We start from the raw sequence: 18,966 nt of genomic DNA, 5'->3' as shown, positions 1-18,966 counted from the left end.
GGATAAATTAGATTTTTAGGAAATAAATAAAGTTTTATTTATTTCAATGGTTTGGGTTGAGGAGATATTTATTAAAAAAAAATTAATAAACATGAGGATTAATAATTAATCTTAATTAAATATTTTGAGTTGGGATTAGGGGTAGGAAATGATGGGATTAGCCTTTAATCAAAATTAAAGAAGGATTAGAAGATTTTGGAAGAGGTTAGTGGTCTTAAGGAAATTGGCCAAGTTTTGGGCAAAAAATAATTTTTTTATTTATTTTGGGTTTTTTGGTCAATTTATTAATTAAATAATTAATAAATAAGGAAATAATGTTTAAATAAGATTTAAACATTTTTGGGAGGGATTCCTTAATTAAATATTTTTAATTAAGATAAAGGGATTTAATGGCATAAAAATTAATTAATGATGATGTCATCAGGGACTTTTTTCAGAAAATAAAAATATTTTATTTTCTAAAGGATTTTTAGGTGTCTACATTAGGTAGTCACAAGTGTTATGTGTGACATACATACATTATTCAAATTTGAATACAAGCAAGATTTTTGAAATTGGTTATGGTGACTGAGGTTAATAAAGTGTGAAAAGAATTTGGTACAATTTATTTAGAAGACTTGATGATGCTACGAGTGAAGAGTAGAGAAGAGAAGAGTTGATGTATAGACTAGAGAGATGAACATCAGACTTGTTGTCAAGCATAGTGAGAAAGAGGTTAACCAAATTAGTTCAAAGGGCAAGCCAATACAGAGATAGTAAAGATCAAAGAATCTTTGAGGTATTGATATAAGATCTACAAGTCAAGGTGTTTCACTTTCAAATCAACACTTGAGTAGTTTGCTTTCTCATCATTGCATTATTGTAAGCTCTTAATCGAGAAGGCTTGAATGCAACCCTTTGTAAACCCTCTAGCAAGGTATCTATCAAAAAGAGATTTATAAACTTTCTAAAAAAATAGCTTTAACAAGATTTTGTAATCTTGATAGATTATATGTATTCCTAACAAGATGTGTTCTCAAAAAGAACAATTGTAGTCTTTGGCAGGACACCCTTTTACTTGAAAGAAAAGGCTTGTGGGTATATTGCTCCTAGTGTATTTTTCATCCTGTTACCAAGGGTTTTCACTTACAAAACTCATGTGTCATTGATGTATACTCTCTTGTGTGAACTTATTGTGTCGCATTTATCATTGCTTTGTTGATTAAGGAACTAGTAGTTACAATATTTAACAAAGTAGCTCAACTAACCAGTAGGAGAGTTTGTACGCTAGTTTACCTTTGAAAAAATATGATACAATGGTGGAATCTTATATTTAATAAAGAAAAAACATATTTAAAAAATTACATTATTATATGAAAAATATCATTTTAATTAGATTTTAAAAGTTCAAATCCATATTTTTTTAAATGAAATGTATGTTTTCTAATTGAGTATTGTTTAATTATTTTATGTTAAATGAAAAGTATGGAATGTAATATTAGGGTGTTATTAGCTAATATATTTAAGATATTCTTGGTGTCATAAGATTATTGTCATTTGATTTAAATTATGATAAAATAATAATAATGATATCTTAATAATTTATTAAATTATAAAAAAATGATGGCATAGTTTCTTATTTGTATTATTATTTTCTATCTTTTATTGTGCAATACATTTATATAAGTCAACATAGAATTACATTGAGAAAAATGTGTCTAGATCTAATTGTATTGGAATATTTTTTACCATCGACATTTTCAATCATACTCATTGATCTATCATTACCATGAAAGAATGTTAGTGATGATAGAATTACATTATTATTATAGAAAATATTTTTAAAAATATTAAATATTTAAGTAAAAGATTATAAATATATAATCTTGCATATGTATTTTTTTGCAAAAAGAGGGGTAAAAATTTATTAAGACAGAAAGGAATACAACAAGGAGAGCTCAACAAGGAGCTCGATCCTGAGCAACAAGATCATCAAATTCTTGCACCATCTCAAAGGACAGTTGCCCCCTATCCCTAATATTCCAAACCGGATCATGACTAGAAGCCCATTTGGCTAAACAATCAGTAGGTCTATTCCATTCTCGCGGAATATACTTGAACCTAATGAACTGAAAAGAGGAAGAGAAGAAAAGAATCTGCTTAACAACAGTGGCCAGCTGCCAACTAACATCCTCAAGCTCTTGCGAAGAAAGCATGTTCACCACCACCTGGCAATCAGACTCACAAATAATCTTACTCCATCCCCACAAGCAACACTGTTCCACAGCATATAAAATAGCCTGAGCTTCCATGAGATTGTTAGTATAATCACCCTTATGAATTGAGAAGAAAAAGTTAACATTCCCAGAACTACAACCAGCCACTCAGCCAATACCAGCCGGACCAGGATTCCCACGGGAAGAACCATCAGTGTTAATTTTCAGAACTCCACAGGGAGGAGGAGTCCAGTGCCCATCCCGGTTAACCCGACCCTTCCTCTGATGGTGAAGTTGCCTGGACATAGAAGGAAACCTATGAGCCGCAACCCCATTCTGCAGATGAAAATTGAGGCGATTACAGATAGCAAGATCAACCGGATCCATACCCCCATCAAGCTCACACTTCACAAGAATAGTTTCCTGGAGAGAATGTGATATTTTCCACCAAAGATGCAAAACACCAAGCCGAAAATCTTGGAATATGCGATGATTCCTCTCCAACCAGATATGCCAAAGCATGAAAGATGGGCTAGCAATCCAAGCAGCATGGAGAGAAGAAGACTTGGAGGGAGCACTACCCAAGCGAGCCCAGAACTCAAGCAAAGAGGAAGCATGCCGACAAGAGCAACCCCAAGCGCTCCACCAAAGGTGCCATATCTGAGTAGAATAGGAGAAATGGAAGAACAGATGGGAGACAGACTCCTCTCCATTACCACACAAAACACAATAAGAGGGGCCCTGAAATCCACGTTTACAAAGATTATCCCAGGTAAGACAACGGTTGTGAGCCACTAGCCACATGAAAAAATTGCACTTGGACCAAGAAACTTTATTCCAGACTTGCTTCCACCAAGGGACCTCAGCATCCCCAAATAATTGTCTAGTTATCTCCTGATACCCAGCAAAGACATGATATTTACCAGACAAGGTACCGCCCCAAGCCAATACATCTAGACCAAGCAAAGAGGAACACTCTCTAGAGGCCAGAATTTGACAAAGCTCCTGACGATCCATGTTTGTACCTCCAGGAGGCCAATCAGAGGAATGCTTCCATCTATAACCAACAACAGGTCCCAACTGATAAGGAGTCTTGTAATGAGCCACTTTATCCCATCCAGCGGCTAGAAAAGAGTCACAAAGAGGCTAAAGATGAGGGTATATGGATAAAATGGAAGGGAATCCATCCCAAGCATCAGACCAAAACAAAGCCTGAGAACCTCCTTTACATATCCAGAACAGACCCCTCTTCACCAACATCGCACCTGTCTTCAAAGTATGCCAAACCATTGAGCCACGACCTTCAAGAGGAAGTGCAGAAACAGAGCAAGGATCAGCACCATGAAAATATTTATGAGTGATAATACGAGCCCAAAGTTGATGTTGTCCAGAGCACCATCGCCAATAAATTTTAGCAACCAAAGCTTGTCTACTCAATAGAGCAGAACGAAGACCAAGACCACCCTCCTTTTAAGGCCTACAAATAGTTGCCCAATTAACCAAGCTCCATTTAGTACTACGCAAATTACCACTCCAAAGGAATTGTCGAGAAAGAGCATCAAACTCCTTGAGAAAGTAAATAGGTGCAGCATGAACCATGCTTCTATAAGTAGGAAGAGCTTGGATAACAGCTTGAAGAAGAGTAACCCGGGCAGCAGTAGAAAGCCATCTATGAGTCCAATGATTTACCTTATCCTGAAGCTTGGTAATCAAATTTTGCCAGAAGAGACGTGGCTGCCTGGAAACAGCAATAGGAATGCCAAGATAAGTCAAAGGAAGTGAACCTATCTGAAACCGTAGGATACCAACAATCCTGTGCTGAATAGAATCAGGAGTGTTAAAAAATTAAATGAAAGATTTGTGCTCATTAAATTTCTGGCCTGAAGCTGCCAAATAAACGTCCAAAGCATGTCGAAAGGCTTCAGCTTCCTTGATCCTAGCAAGACCGACAAGAGCAGAATCATCAACAAATTGAAGATGGGAAAGAGAAGGTAAGCCATTACCCCACCGCCAGCCTTGAATAGAATTCTGGGACACCTGATGCTTAATGAATCTGCCCAAGCCTTCAGACATAATGATGAATAGATATGGGGAGAGAGGGTCACCCTGGCAGAGGCCTCTAGAAGCACCAAATAGTTGTGAAGGTTGACCATTAATAAGAATAGAAAAAGAGGCAAAAGTAATGCAACTCATAATCCAACTCACCCAGTCAGAGCTAAATCCAAAAGAAAGAAGAATACTCCTTAGGAAGCTCCATTTAACTCTATCGTAGGCCTTAGCCATATCCAGCTTAACAAACATGGCTCTCTCCCTTGAAGTAGCCATAGAGTGAATAGCCTCAGTAGCAATAACCACCCCATCCAAAATTTGTCTTCCAGCAACAAAACCACCTTGTTCTTCTGAGATAATAATGGGAAGCCACCTTTTCAGTCTCTCAGCAATCAGCTTAGTAATAACTTTGTAAACCACATTACATAAGGCAATTGGTCTAAAAAACTCCAATTGATTAGCACCCTCTCTCTTAGGAATAAGAGTCAAGAATGTAGAGTTCAAAGCTCGAAGCATCTGCTTGCTAGCATAGGATTCTTTAACCACCTCCAACAAATCATGATTAATGATGTCCCAAAATTCCTGAAAGAATTCAACTGGAAAACCATCAGGACCAAGAGCCTTCCCCTTAGGCATGCCAAAGACCACCGCCTCCAGCTCTTCCAAAGAGATAGGACGCATGAGATAATCATTCATTTCCTGAGTGATAAGGGAAGGAATACAGGACAAAATAATATTTTCTTCATTATCAGCAGGAGGAGAGTCCTCAGAGAAGAGGGTAGAGAAGTACGAAATAGCCTCCTGGAACAAAGCTGGCAAGGAATTCAGTTGGATACCTTGAGAATTAACCAAAGAAGAGATAGTGCTCTGATTCCGGCGAGATTGCACTGTTTAATGGAAAAAGGTAGTGTTTCGATCACCTTCCTGGAGCCAATCAACTCGATCCTTTTGCTTCCAAAAAAATTTCCTCTCGAAGTTCCCATTCTTCTAGAGCTCTAGAAGCAAGGGATTCAGCCTGGCCAAGATCCTCCGAGAAACCTTGATCTCTAATCTCCCTTGTGATGACATCAAGATTTTCTTGAGCAAGCCTCTTCATAAAGTGAAGATTCCCAAAGCATTCCCTATTCCATATCTTGAGCTGCCTTTTAACATATTGAAGCCTTTTAGAAAATGAGAACATTGCAGTACCATATGCAGGGGCACCATCTTTCCACCAACAAAAAACAAAATCATGAAGAGAGGAGTCACGAAGCCACATCAACTGGAACTTAAAAGGAGGATGCTTCGGAACATAAGCCCCTATAGCAGAAAATTTGATTGGCCAATGATCTGAACCCCTCCAATCAAGGATTTCTGAAGAGATAGTAAGGGTGCCACTAAGCCAGAAGCAAGAAACAAGAAATCTATCCAGGCGTTCTGAGATAGCAGCAACACCAGTCCTGCGATTATTCTAGGTATAGAGGCCATTAGAAGGCTTAACATCAGAGAGATGCAAAAGAGATATGTGTTGCCGAAGAAGAGCAGAAGAAGGCCCCAATCTAGCCAAACCACCATGCTTCTCTTCCAGACTTAAAACTGAATTGAAGTCCCCTGCTAACACCCAAGGATGATAAGGATGACAATTTCTAACATATTGAATATGTTCCCAAAGTTCCTCCTTTCCCACAAGATCAACAGGTGCATACACATTAGTAACCATGATTACCTCTCCTGAGTCTAGAGCACAAGCTACCATAGAGAGAGCTGAGTGAGAAGACATCTAGCCAAGAGGAGAAATTTTTTGAGGATCCCAAAATATAGCTAAACCACCAGCACTGCCTGTTGCCCCAACACACTAGCATTGGCCATGAGACCAAATACTAGAGGCATGTTGGACCATAGACTCCACAGAGAGCTTAGTCTCTTGGATACAAAAAACATCAGGACTATGATCAACCACCAAGTTATGAATAGCCTTTTGTCTAGAGATGTTATTCAACCCCCTTACATTCCATGAGAGAATAATCATCATTGGGTAGATTTGGGAAAATGAGAATCCAAAGGTTTCACTGAACCAGACTCAATCAATATATCTCCTGTGAGTTTAATCTTCTCTTGGTCTGTTTTGCGCCCACTCCTTAGAGGGGGAGAAGAAGAAGCCCGCTTAAAGGGTCGAGACAGCAACCCCAAGGGGAGAGGAGATCCCTTGCCCTTACCTGATGGTAGCACATTCTTAACCAAGTCAGCCAAAACAACATCATCATCTTCCAACACTGCAGGAGTCACCAGAGCCGCTGTCATAGGAGCTACAGGAACCTCACCATTCTGATATACTACAACTTGAGATGCCCCACAAGCATCATTAGGAACAGATCTCTCATCTGGGCAAGCTGGATCAGAAGAGATAGGAGGAGGAATACCCTCCTCTAGAACCATACTATCCAGCACCTCAAAACGGTTAAAATCTAAATCAGATCATCTTTCTTTCAAAGGCCTCTTTTGACCACGTCCCTTAGCTCGAGGACGAACAGGGGTAAATCCATCCTTATCCTGCATTGGAGCCTTACCCTTACCTGTAGCATCTTTTGGATTCATCCCCTTGGTAGTATTAACCATTTGAGATTGTCCTTTCCCTGTAGTATCTGCCAAACCACCAGCATTTCCAGCTGTAGATCGATCCACTCCTTTGAAACTCGAGTTACGGGGGCACTGCCGCAGTAAATGACCATACTCATGACAAATCTGGCAACGGAAAGGGAGGGATTCATAATCTAATTGCTGCACCCAAGAAGAATCCCCCAGACAAATTTCCAAAGAATCTGGTAATGGGTTATTCAAATTAATTTCAACACAAATTCTAGCAAAAGAAATAACCTTTTTATCGAGGGTTTGATGTGCGATCGCAGCTGGCTTCCCCAACAAAGTAGCAATTTGTCGAAGGATGTCTTCACGCCAAAATTCCAAGGGAAGACGAGGCAAGCGAACCCAAACTGGCACTGTTGAAGGGAGATCCTCAGCAGAATTAAAACCTGAATGCCAAGGTTTGACAAATAACCCCACATTGTTGTAGAAATAAGGGCCTCCTTCAAAAACACGATCACGATCAGACATGCAAGAGAATACAACAAAAAAATAACTATTCCCTGCCAACATAATCTCCATATCGCCTTCCACCTGCCAAGAGCGGCGGATCCATGCCTCAAGAGTGGATAGGGAAATCCGGATTCCAAGAAATTTGCATATCAAAGCATGCTTGGTCCAATAATCAATGTCCTCCATTACAGCCGTTGGAGGAATAACCAGAACAGGGCGATCATGGCTACGCAGAAGACAACCATTAACTTTTTTCAGCTTGGAGCTCTCCCTTGAATAAAATGATTCAGATCGCATTACATGCATAGTTGGAGAAGAACCATCTGTTCTCACCAACGAAGAAGAAATCCCAGGCCCTGCCATGCAAACAATAAAACCCCCAATCCAAAATTGATTGCAGAAGATCTCCAAAAACACCGACGCAAATTATCGTAAGGTTTCTCTTCTTGCATATGTATTAAATTAATTTATAGGTTAGATTTATGTTTAAAATATATATCATTAGTTATATCTTAATTTTATATATTAAATAATACATATATTAAAATTATCTTTATATCAAAAAGCACAAGTTTAAATATCAAATTATCTTATATGTGTAACAACTTTTACATGCAAATAAATTGTAATATATTAACCATTTTAGTATATTAGTATATATATATTAAATAAATCTATCCAATAAATATCAATAGATATATTAGCCCAGAATTTGTATGGTGTAGTTGCGCACACACATAGTTATATTATTTTGTATTAAATATATTCTCTTGTGTTTTTAAAGTTAGTATGAATTAGTAATTAATAGTTAGTTGAGAAATTAATTGAAAATTAATAGTTTTTCAAATTTGAAATTTGTGGTCATGAATTAGTAAATGATGAGTTAATTTATTTACTTTCTTAAGCCAAGTGTAAATTTCTCATTAATTAATAATATTGTTTTTGAATTGAAACATTTTTAATTAATAATAATAAGTGATAGATATTGAATTATAACTGTAATTATTCTAAGAATTTTTTTAATTGTAAAATGATTTTACAAGTATTTTTTTTTAAGAATCCAAGCTGCTCCATTAGTTAGGATTAGTTTTGTAAAAAGAAAATTAATGTAAACTTGTAGGATGATATAGCATTTGATTATCTATTTCTAATTTTGATGAAATTACTAATAAGGAATCATAAACTGAAAACAAAGGCATTTGAAAGATGTAAATGACAGTCTTGAACATTTTTTACTTTTGAGTATCTTCCACTATAATTGGAATAAATCAACTGTGCAGTTGTAAGATTTGAGGCACATTTGATTGTAAGTTAAATCTATGGAAATAAAAAAAATTAACTATAGAGAAAAGGAAAATTAAACTTGCATTGAACTTGCATATGTTTAAAACACATTAGTACATTCAGAATAGGTAATTAATCATCTATACTATCATTGTTGCTTCTTTTTTAACAATGTTAGTAAACAGTTTTTCTCTTTGATTTTAAACCTCAAAGAGAGAAAATTCTTGATAAACTAACTGATTGAATTCCCACAAAGGTGCAAGGAATTCTCTGCTTGGTATTGCTTTCAAATACTATTAGGTGCAGCTACCATTTTGAAAAGATATTTGTTAATTCCTCTTTCAAGGGAAAATCTTCCCAATGAGTATGTTTCTAGAAAATACTAAAAAGCTTTAAACAATCAATTCATAAAAAATAAGAGAATGTGTAGGGTGAAAAACAATTCTCATCTAACAACAATAATCATCTATATGATTAATCATTAAAGATGAAAGCAAAAGATTTTATCCTTCTTCCCTCAAACTCTTTCAACCTCAAAACAAGCTTTTAAGTTGTAACGATACAGTGCAAAGCTTTTCACAAATGACTAACCTCCTCAAGAAAATAAACCATCACAGAATAGACAGCAGTACTATTGCAGAAAAACTTCAAAATCTAAAATTGCAGAATTTTATATTAATTGTCACATTCAAAATTTGCATCAAATTTCAGAGCATAGATACTTAATCCAAAAATAGTTCTAGTTTTCATATCTATGGAGAGTTTATCCTTTTACAATAGAATTTCCTACTTTTAAAGAAATCCTACCGAGTAGTTTTCCCAACTACCATAACTCCCTTTCACAAATCTTTTATCTCTTCAAACACATTACAAAAAAATTTAATTCTATTAAGAATTAATTATTTTTACATCCTTTTTCAAATTTAATCCATTGCCCAAGAGCTTTTACCTATACCAACTTTCCCACAAATACTTCATGTCACAATAATAATTAATTCTTTTTAAAGAAATAATTATTTCAAATTCTTTCTCACATTTACCTTACCCCCACCAACTTACTATTTATTATTACCTTAAAATTTTGATATTTAATTATTTTGCATGTAGTGATATTTAATTATTTAAATAATTAAAATATAATGCAAAATAATTTATAATGATTTTGCTTTGAAGGTATTTTAATTTTTTAATAGTTTGGGAGGGGTAATACTTAGGGTTTTAAAACCCTAGGTAACAATGGCTATCTCTGAGGGCTGCATTCTGTGTCAGGATGTAGAGAACTCCAGAATCTCTATCTGATGCTATCCAATGATGCTATCCAATACTTATCTGTTGATTCATAGAGTCATTTATCTTGAATATTGAAAGTTGTCATCTTGGTTTCAAGGTTGAAGCTTGAACAAAATCATTAGCATCTTCAAGAGCTTTCTAACTTCAACACATCTTTGTTTGCTACAACTTCTTGAACAATTGTAGAAGCAATCACTCATGTGATTTCTCTAGTTCTAATGTTCCAGACTAATATTGACCACTCTCTTCATTCCTAACAGCTTCTCATTCGTTGTCTACCCTTTGTAGACTTTACTTCCGTACAATAAGGTCTTGAATATTAGATGTATAAGAGCCATCTATAACAATAGTAGGTGTTTCTATATTGTTTATCATAGTTATAAAAATAGGAATCCATGTTTGGTGGCTGCACAACAACTGTTACTACAACAAACTAGACTGTTCTTATTCATTTTTCATATATATGATGCTAAGGGTTACCCAGTTCAACCTAAATTCTCACCTCCAGCAAGCCCATTAAAATATATATTTGCAATCTTTCTCAAGTCAGAACCATTACTAAAATAACAACCACCACATATCCATTGGCGGTGCAAAGTCTATGTCGTTGCTTGTCATCCTAGATTGTATAAACTTTTAGAAGAGTGAACAACTTGATGGAACTTGAGTATATATGGCATCGGTCTAGTGCCGACCTAATTTGGTTGGCCCATGTTCTACATGTGCACCATGCTTTTCCATTTCAAGCTCCATTTTAAGACATTTCATTTCAAAATTCCAAATATGTTTCAAAATTAGCCATTTGTGACTGCATAGCGTCCACAAATATTTGAGAAGAGTTTATAATTCTTTCAAAAGGAGCCTCCTTTTCTCCAATAGCGGAGGATCCTTCAAATGTCCTTAACCCGTGACTTCATTCCACAACATCATTAGCTTCGAAATTGCATCTTCCCAACTTGCGAGCCTACTAAGGTCTCTTTGCATTTGGAGTGATCACTGGTTCCTCAGGCTCTAATGTAGCACCATTTGTTGATGTAGAGAGGCACATCCCCTTCACCATACATTGTGATAGATTATAGATGACAATTTGAAGAACTTTGCATGTCAAATTCTCTCATAATGGTAAGAGTTTTCACTCACTAAATCAAAAAAAATAGAAGCAACAAGTACAAGTGGGCATTTTTAAGAAGCTCATTTGTACTAAAAATGAATAAGGTATTGCTTCTTCCATCAAAAAAAAAACATTAGTGAGTGTGTTCAACTGAACCACTATAACTTTCATGAGAGCCATAAGCATTTGCAAACCTCCATAATAGTAGGAAAAATTTGATTACATATTGAATGCATTAAAGTCACACCTTTATCTTGATGAATGGTATGGAGTTCTTTGGCAAATGTAAATACTTGAGATATCTCTGCGAAGACTAAGTGAGTTGTCTTTGAAATCAAAGTAGAAGGTTAATATCACTAGTGACTTCCCTAAAACATCATCTGCGGGCACCATGAATCATTGGGACTGTGTTGGCAGCACTCTTGATAGATTTTGAAACCCAATATCAAGGATGAAAATCGCCAACATCTTGTTGCACAGTTGAAGAGGACTTCATGTTGAAGACGTCTGCCAAGAATGTCACGAGGTTGCATTCAAAGGCAACAGCTCTTCATCTGTCATGCAATCTTTATTAGGGGTTCCTTTGCTATATGCTTCCACCATATTTTCTCTTCATCTCATACTTTATAAACCAAATTAGGGTTCCCATTGTTATCATGATGCCTCACAAAGGTTGTAGATAGTGGAGTTAGAAGAAATCAGTATATGCTAACTCGTGGTGTTATTATTATGAAGGCAAGCATTTACTGTCAAACTCGAGACATATGTACCTCCTTGAGGCAGTCATTTATGCAGGTTGAGCCTGCCATGGATGGCTACACTTTTTGGCATATCAGAAACATTATCTTCAATGTGAGAACCACTCAATATATCTTCTTCAAAAGCCTTCTCGTGAAAAGCTTCTCTATGTTGCCATTCTAGCACAAGAGCAAGTATTTCTACATCAATCATGGCTTCTCTATTTGTCACATCTTGATCTGAAAGATCTAGCTCTGTCACCATTTCACTTGCAACACTCATTGTTGTGTCTACCTCTATGCCAAAAGGAAAGTGAATATTCCAAACATGACCTTCCATATCCACAATTCAAAGTCTTAAGAATATTGTGTTTTCGTCTTTTCGGTGTCCCTTCACTATAAAATCTTCATTTATTCTTGCAGTGTCTTCATTCAAAACTAAAGAAATGTCTTCATTAAAAGCACGGGCTATTGCAACTTTCCTTATCTAGTAAACCAAGAGTTATGTCACTAGATTTTTCTTATTATTTTGGCAGTTATTTTTCTTAGAAGCAAATTGCTTATTCAATTCTCCTGCAAGGAGATAAATCTTTTCACATTTTCATGTTGTTGCTCTAATGAGAAAAAGATCTCAAGGAAACACTCTTCTTGGATTTTTGAGATTGAATCATTTGGTGCCCTGACTACTTACATAGACCGTGGACCCATGCCCTATGCATCTCTCTTGGCTCCTTCATGGTGGGCTCTCACCGGCTCCGAATTCAAACCGACCACCATATCGTTAGAAAGGATTGAGTTTGTAGACTTTATACCATGGCGAAGGAAGAATCTAAGACCCATTTCCTTTTTAGATGTACCATATACTACAAGATCAGAGGGAGATTCTATTGTTTGTTTAGAGAGTGCGGATCTCTCTCAGACTTCTTCAGGTACACAGACTAGTGTTGCCTTGCACTCTATTTTCGTGAAGCCATATAGATTCGCGACCACACTTTGTAGTCATCTTCCCCCATGGGACAGACCCAAGTACAACTTATCACAACTTTCTTCTCGCCCTTATCTCCTACCTAGGTACGAAGTGACCATATAGTTTACCTAACACTAGCCACTCCATATCAGTGAAACCCCATAATGCTTCTCTTCACCAGTGACACTTCTCCCGCAGCATTCAACAATAGAACAAAGCCCCTAGTTGCCCTCATCCATCTCATTCATTTTCTTCCTTCTTCCCTTCGAGGAAGGATCCCTAATCCTATTTGGGGTGACTCGTGCTGTCTTCTTCTTCTTCTTTTCTAGGTTTGTGCTTGCTCTTTTATCAACACTGTGTGGTGTTCCGTCTAGTGCTATCTTATTTGTTGTAAGCTTCCAATCTCATAGACCCGCATTGTGATCTCTTGTTGATCATTAATATATTTATCTTATCTTATCTTATCTTCAAGATTTTCAATCCCAGTCACCCTTGTTATCTAAACCGAACCAATAGCTTGTCTTTTGAAGCTTTCGAAACTTGATATATTTTAAGTATCAAAGTGCCTCCAATAGAAAGGCTTGCTTTGAAAGTATTGCTTGTGCATTTGATAATAGTCTCCACATTGCACTTTAATGACATCTTATTACCAAAATTTCCAAATTTCTTTAACTCTATGCAGGCTACAGTCCCAAATACCTGATAAAGAAGGCATGTTGCTCTAGATTTTTGCTTTGACCTACTGTCATATACCCTCATATGAAAAGGTAGGATAGTTACCAATTGTAGGTGAGATATGATTCATGATTTTATACAGAATGCTTCCAAGTCTCCAACCAATAGAAATACTCCTTTTTTCCAAATAATTGATTTTTGACCATAGTCTAGCACCAAATATTTGTCTGCACATTTAGCCTTGTAGGGAAGTCAAACTATTATGTGTGCAATAAATTGAACAAAACCCTTGAATATTAATATTAATGAAGGCTTCACATATTCACCAACTTCAAAAAAGTAAATGTAACTCCATCATATAGGCTGTCCACTATGAAATTTTTTTTTTTGAAAACCCTAACTTTTTGAAATGCAACTGAAAATAGTTGGAATCTGAGGGCATCAATGTTTGAAAAGTTCCTTTGAAAAGAAAAGAAAAATATTTGTGCTCTTTTAATGAAAAGATCCATCAGGGGTTGGCAACTTTAGATAGTGAAAATAGATGAGTGCATGATGTTGCCAATCAATAAAAAGGGCCTTTATTTCTTGAAACTTCTCAGAATATGGATTACCTCAAGGAAAGGGGGAAGGCTCAAAGCTGACAAAGCCTTTATTGAAACAATAAACCAAACAAAACAAAAATAACCAAGCCAAAAATTGCAAAAAGGAGATGGTTATTTACAATGGAGAGGACAAAATCTAAAAACTAAATATAACCATTTACAGGCTGGAAAAATTATGAACCTTTCCGAATCAATTTTTGGAAAAATGAATGCGTATTTGATTGAAGGAAAAGAAACACGGCCAAAGTAAATCACATTTCATCTATGAAAGATATATGCATGGGGAGAAAATAAATACAAAATTGCAATTTCCTTCTACATTTTTCAAATCAGCATCTTTCACAAAGGTATATGAAATGGCAATAAAGGTTTCCATACCTTAAGTTTCTTGAACTTTTGATTCCTCATGTGGTTTTTCCACCATTAGCTGCTGCATTGATTCCTCCAAAGGAAGATAGTGGAAAATATTTGTAGTGGGCTGAAAGATGCATGAATCCTTTTCTTCTTCTTGATTGTCCGTTGATTCCTCATCAAGAGCATTTTCTTGTTCATGTATCACTTCACCAATTTCTTTTACTTTAAACATTTTCTCTTCTTTTTTCGGCTCTTTCGCAGGAGATTTTCTTCGAATGAGGATAGCACCATAAAAAGATTTTTAAAATGCTACTCGCTTTGCCGTATCCTCTATGATTTCTTGAATTGGATTTTCTCTAAATGGAGGAATAAAAATAAACATATCAACATCATCTTCATTTCTTGCAGGAATCCAATCCTTCAAGATTCTTGGAAATCTCTAAAATAACTTTTGGTATTCATCTTCAATAGAGTTGTCAACCTCCATCCTTGGGGAGGTACCTCAAAATGTTAGAAATCAAATGTACAAGGCATTCTAATTTCCCCAGTGGAGTTGCCGAAAAATTGTTAGTCTCTTGATTTTAAACCTCAAAGAGGGAAAATTCTTGATAAACTAACAGATTGAATTCCCACAAAGGTGCAAGGAATTCTCTGCTTAGTATTGATTTGAAATACTATTAGGTGCAGCTACCATTTTAAAATGATATTTGTTAATTCCTCTTTTGAGGGAAAATCTTTCCAATGAATTTTTTTTTTTAAATACTAAAAAGCTTTAAACAATCAATTCATAAAAATGAAGAAAATGTGCAGGCTGAAAAACAATTCTCATCTAACAACAATAATTATCCATATGATTAATCATTGAAGATGAAAACAACTTAAGATTTTATCCTTCTTCCCTCAAACTCTTTCAACCTCAAAACAAGATTTTAAATTGTAACGAGACAATGCAAAGCTTTTCACAAATGATTAATCTCCTCAAGGAAATAAACTATTACAAAATAGGCAGTAGTATCTATTCCAGAAAAAACTTCAAAATATAAAACTGCAGAATTTTTATTACTTGTCACAACCAAAATTTGCATCAAAGTTCAGAGCATAGACACTTAATCCAAAAATAGTTTTGGTTTTCATATCTATGGAAAGTCGACCCTTTTACAATAGAATTTTGTACTTTTAAAGAAATCCTACACAAGTAGTTTCTCCAACTACCATAACTCCTTTTCACAAATCTTTTATCTCTTTAGGCACATTACAACAATAATTAATTCTTAGTAATTCTACTGAGAATTAATTATTTTTACATCCTTTTTCAAATTTAATCCAATTCCCAAGAGCTTTTACCTGTACAAACATTCCCACAAATACTTTATGTCACAATAATAATTAATTATTTTTAAATATTTAGTTTTTTCAAATTCTTTTTCACATTTACCATACCCCCACCAACTTGCCATTTATTATTACCTTAAAAGTTTGATATTTAATTATTTTGCATGTAGTAATATTTAATTATTTAAATAATTAAATATAATTTAAAATAATTTATAATGTTTTTGCATTGAAGGTATTTTAATTTTTTAATTGTTTGGGAAGGATAATTTACTTAGGGTTTTAAAACCCTAGGTAACAAACACAATTAAAAATGTTCTTTACATGTGTTGCTAAGTCTTCCATACAAGTACAATGAGACACCTTAGCAACACTATGGCAACAAAAGTGAATTTTATCTTAAATATGAAGACCACAATTCAGGGGTAAGAGGTGTAAAATGCAAAATGGGTCTTTATGCATATCTGCAAGCTCGAGTTGAGGCAATAGTTCATGTAGCATATGATCTACTTTTGCGAGCATTTGGTGGAAGATGATCTATTGCAGTAGTTTGAATTTTTAGTGTTTCTTGAATCAATTGAAGAAACAATTAGAGAATCATAAACAACTAGAATCTATTGAGGAGCTATACAATTATGATTCCAAGTATACAAAAATTTGAAGGAAAAAATATATATCAACCACTAGGGAATTTATGATAGTCATATTATGGAAAGTAAAATATATCTGCCCCCTTTTATAGAGGCATCATTTCTTATCTTCGTACACTCCCAATGTCAAAGAAGAAGATTTAAAGCATTCTGGATAATTTTATTTACTGCCATGAGAGGATTATGTGTTCTTGATTTAAGTGCACAACAATTATATAATTACCTTCGTCCATTGAAAATTAGAGACTTCTAGGGGTTGTGATTATAAGGACAATAGGGATAGAGGTCTATAGAAAAATAACACATAATCTCCTCTGCAGAGAGAATCAACAAAGGCTACTGTAAATGGGTAAGATTCTACATAGGCATGCCAATATCAGAATTATATCCCTCAAACGTTATAAAATGTAACGAAAAGTTAGACGACATCAAATAGGAGACAAACATTATGGTTTCACTTTCTATTCCACAATCATAGCATTCTAGTGGAAAGCCTTTCTATTTTCCACTATACACTAAAAAACATGACTGTGATAAAACAACTAAACTAGAAAATTTCAAAAATCTCATAACTTCATAAAATAGTTATACAGATTATTAATTTCAGAGAGACATTGAAATAGAAACCTTCATGAACATCTCAAAAGAAAAAGCGGTGAAGGGGCCAAAAACAAAAAATCAACATTCATCTAATACATTACCAAATATAAATGTTGCACTTGCAAATGTCGTATTGAAGGAATGAAATAAAATTTGGAGAATTCAAAAAGCATTCCCAGATGCAGAAAAAAACAAAGAACTTATCAAACACGTCCAATATGGTGAGAAAATAAGGATGGAAATAACTCATGATAATGGCACGATGAGCAATTGAAAAGGAATAGATCTGCCCATAATAAACTGTTGAATATGGGGCTTCAAGATTTCAAATGTCCCCATAAAGAAGCTTCCTATAGGGAAATTATTGCTTGCCCCAGATATTTGTGACAAAAATGTAGAGCCCTTCATAAATGATCACGCCATATGCAACGACGGGAAAAAAGGAATGAAAACCGTCACTGAATGCATAAAAGGAATTGGTCCCTAAAAAAGAGAGGCTAACGAACATGTTCACTCAATTGATTTGGAACGACCCCACCATAATACATTGTGCGACAAAAACAATAGAGAACTAATCAATGTACAAATTCATTTCAATCGTCTTACAAGGTGTTTAGTAGACTTTCAACCATTGATCAACAATGCTAAGTAGTGTTTATTAAATTATTTTTGAAAATAGTCATTTATAATAAATATTAAAATTTTGATGCTTAGATGGTTGTCAAATTTAACCTTAAAAGATAAATGATATGGACATTAATAATAATTTGCAAAAGATTCAGAATTTTCTTGCTAGTTCTTTTTCCGATGAGCCCTTGAACTAGTTTATTAATAAATATATTATATAAGTGCTATGTCACTTTTTTATTTAAAATAATAATAATAATAATTTGCAAAAGAGAATACATAAAGCCATAGAATTTAACATAATTTGAAATACTAACCAATTGCTTCACCAATGAACCATTTCAATACTCCTGTCTATTTAGCGTGAAGAAATTTTACATGTTTAAACTATTTACATATGCTGTAATTTATTGTTATTGAAAACTTTCAAGTAAGTTTAAACAACCCTACCATTTCAACACTCCTGTCTATTTAGCGTGAAGAAATTTTACATGTTTAAACTATTTACATATGCTGTAATTTATCATTATTGAAAACTTTCAAGTAAGTTTAAACAACCCTACCATTTCAACACTCCTGTCTATTTAGCGTGAAGAAATTTTACATGTTTAAACTATTTACATATGCTGTAATTTATTGTTATTGAAAACTGTCAAATAAGTTTAAACAACCCTACCAGCATTTTTAAATAGCTTCGCTGCTTGAATGTGAATAATAATAATAAAACATGACTGCTTTGCCTGCCAGAAAAACAAGGTGCAGAACATCTCATGGTTTGTAAGCACCGCGCAGAGTATGCGAATATTTCGGCTTATTATGCCCTTGGAAAAATGTGAAATGTCTGTATGGGAAAATTAATATGTACTTTGCATATTGCCTGACATGGTAAAGGATTGTGCAAAAGGATCGGGAGATGGAACTTATCAACATAGGTAGACGTGACAGACCCTCCCCTCGGTCCATTAAACAACATTGGCAAAATATTTCAGAAGACAAAGGCAATGAGAAGTCGGACAAAACTTATCAACATAGGTAGATGTGAGAGTCCCACCCCTCGGTCCATTAAACAACATTGGCAAAATATTTCAGAAGACAAAAGCAATGAGAAGTCGGACAAAACTTATCAACATAGGTAGATGTGACAGACTGTCCCCTCGGTCCATTAAACAACATTAGCAAAATATTTCAGAAGACAAAGGCAATGAGAAGTCGGACAATTTTTTTATGGAAGTATTATGAAATAACATCAAGAGGAAATAAAGCAACATTTCAAATAATGAACGGTTCGCTAAAACCTCAAATTTCTTGCTCAAATTGTAGAGATAATGGACTGGCAGTTCCAGTTATCAAAGAGCAAATTTGTGACAAGGATAGTTCCACTGAAACCCATCAATTCAATAATGATAAGTAGAAGAATATTT

This window comes from Cupressus sempervirens, chromosome 1 (genome assembly GCF_028749045.1).
Source record: "Cupressus sempervirens isolate cs-2001-9-10 chromosome 1, ASM2874904v1, whole genome shotgun sequence".
Lineage (NCBI taxonomy): Eukaryota > Viridiplantae > Streptophyta > Pinopsida > Cupressales > Cupressaceae > Cupressus > Cupressus sempervirens.
This window is presented reverse-complemented; position numbering follows the sequence as displayed.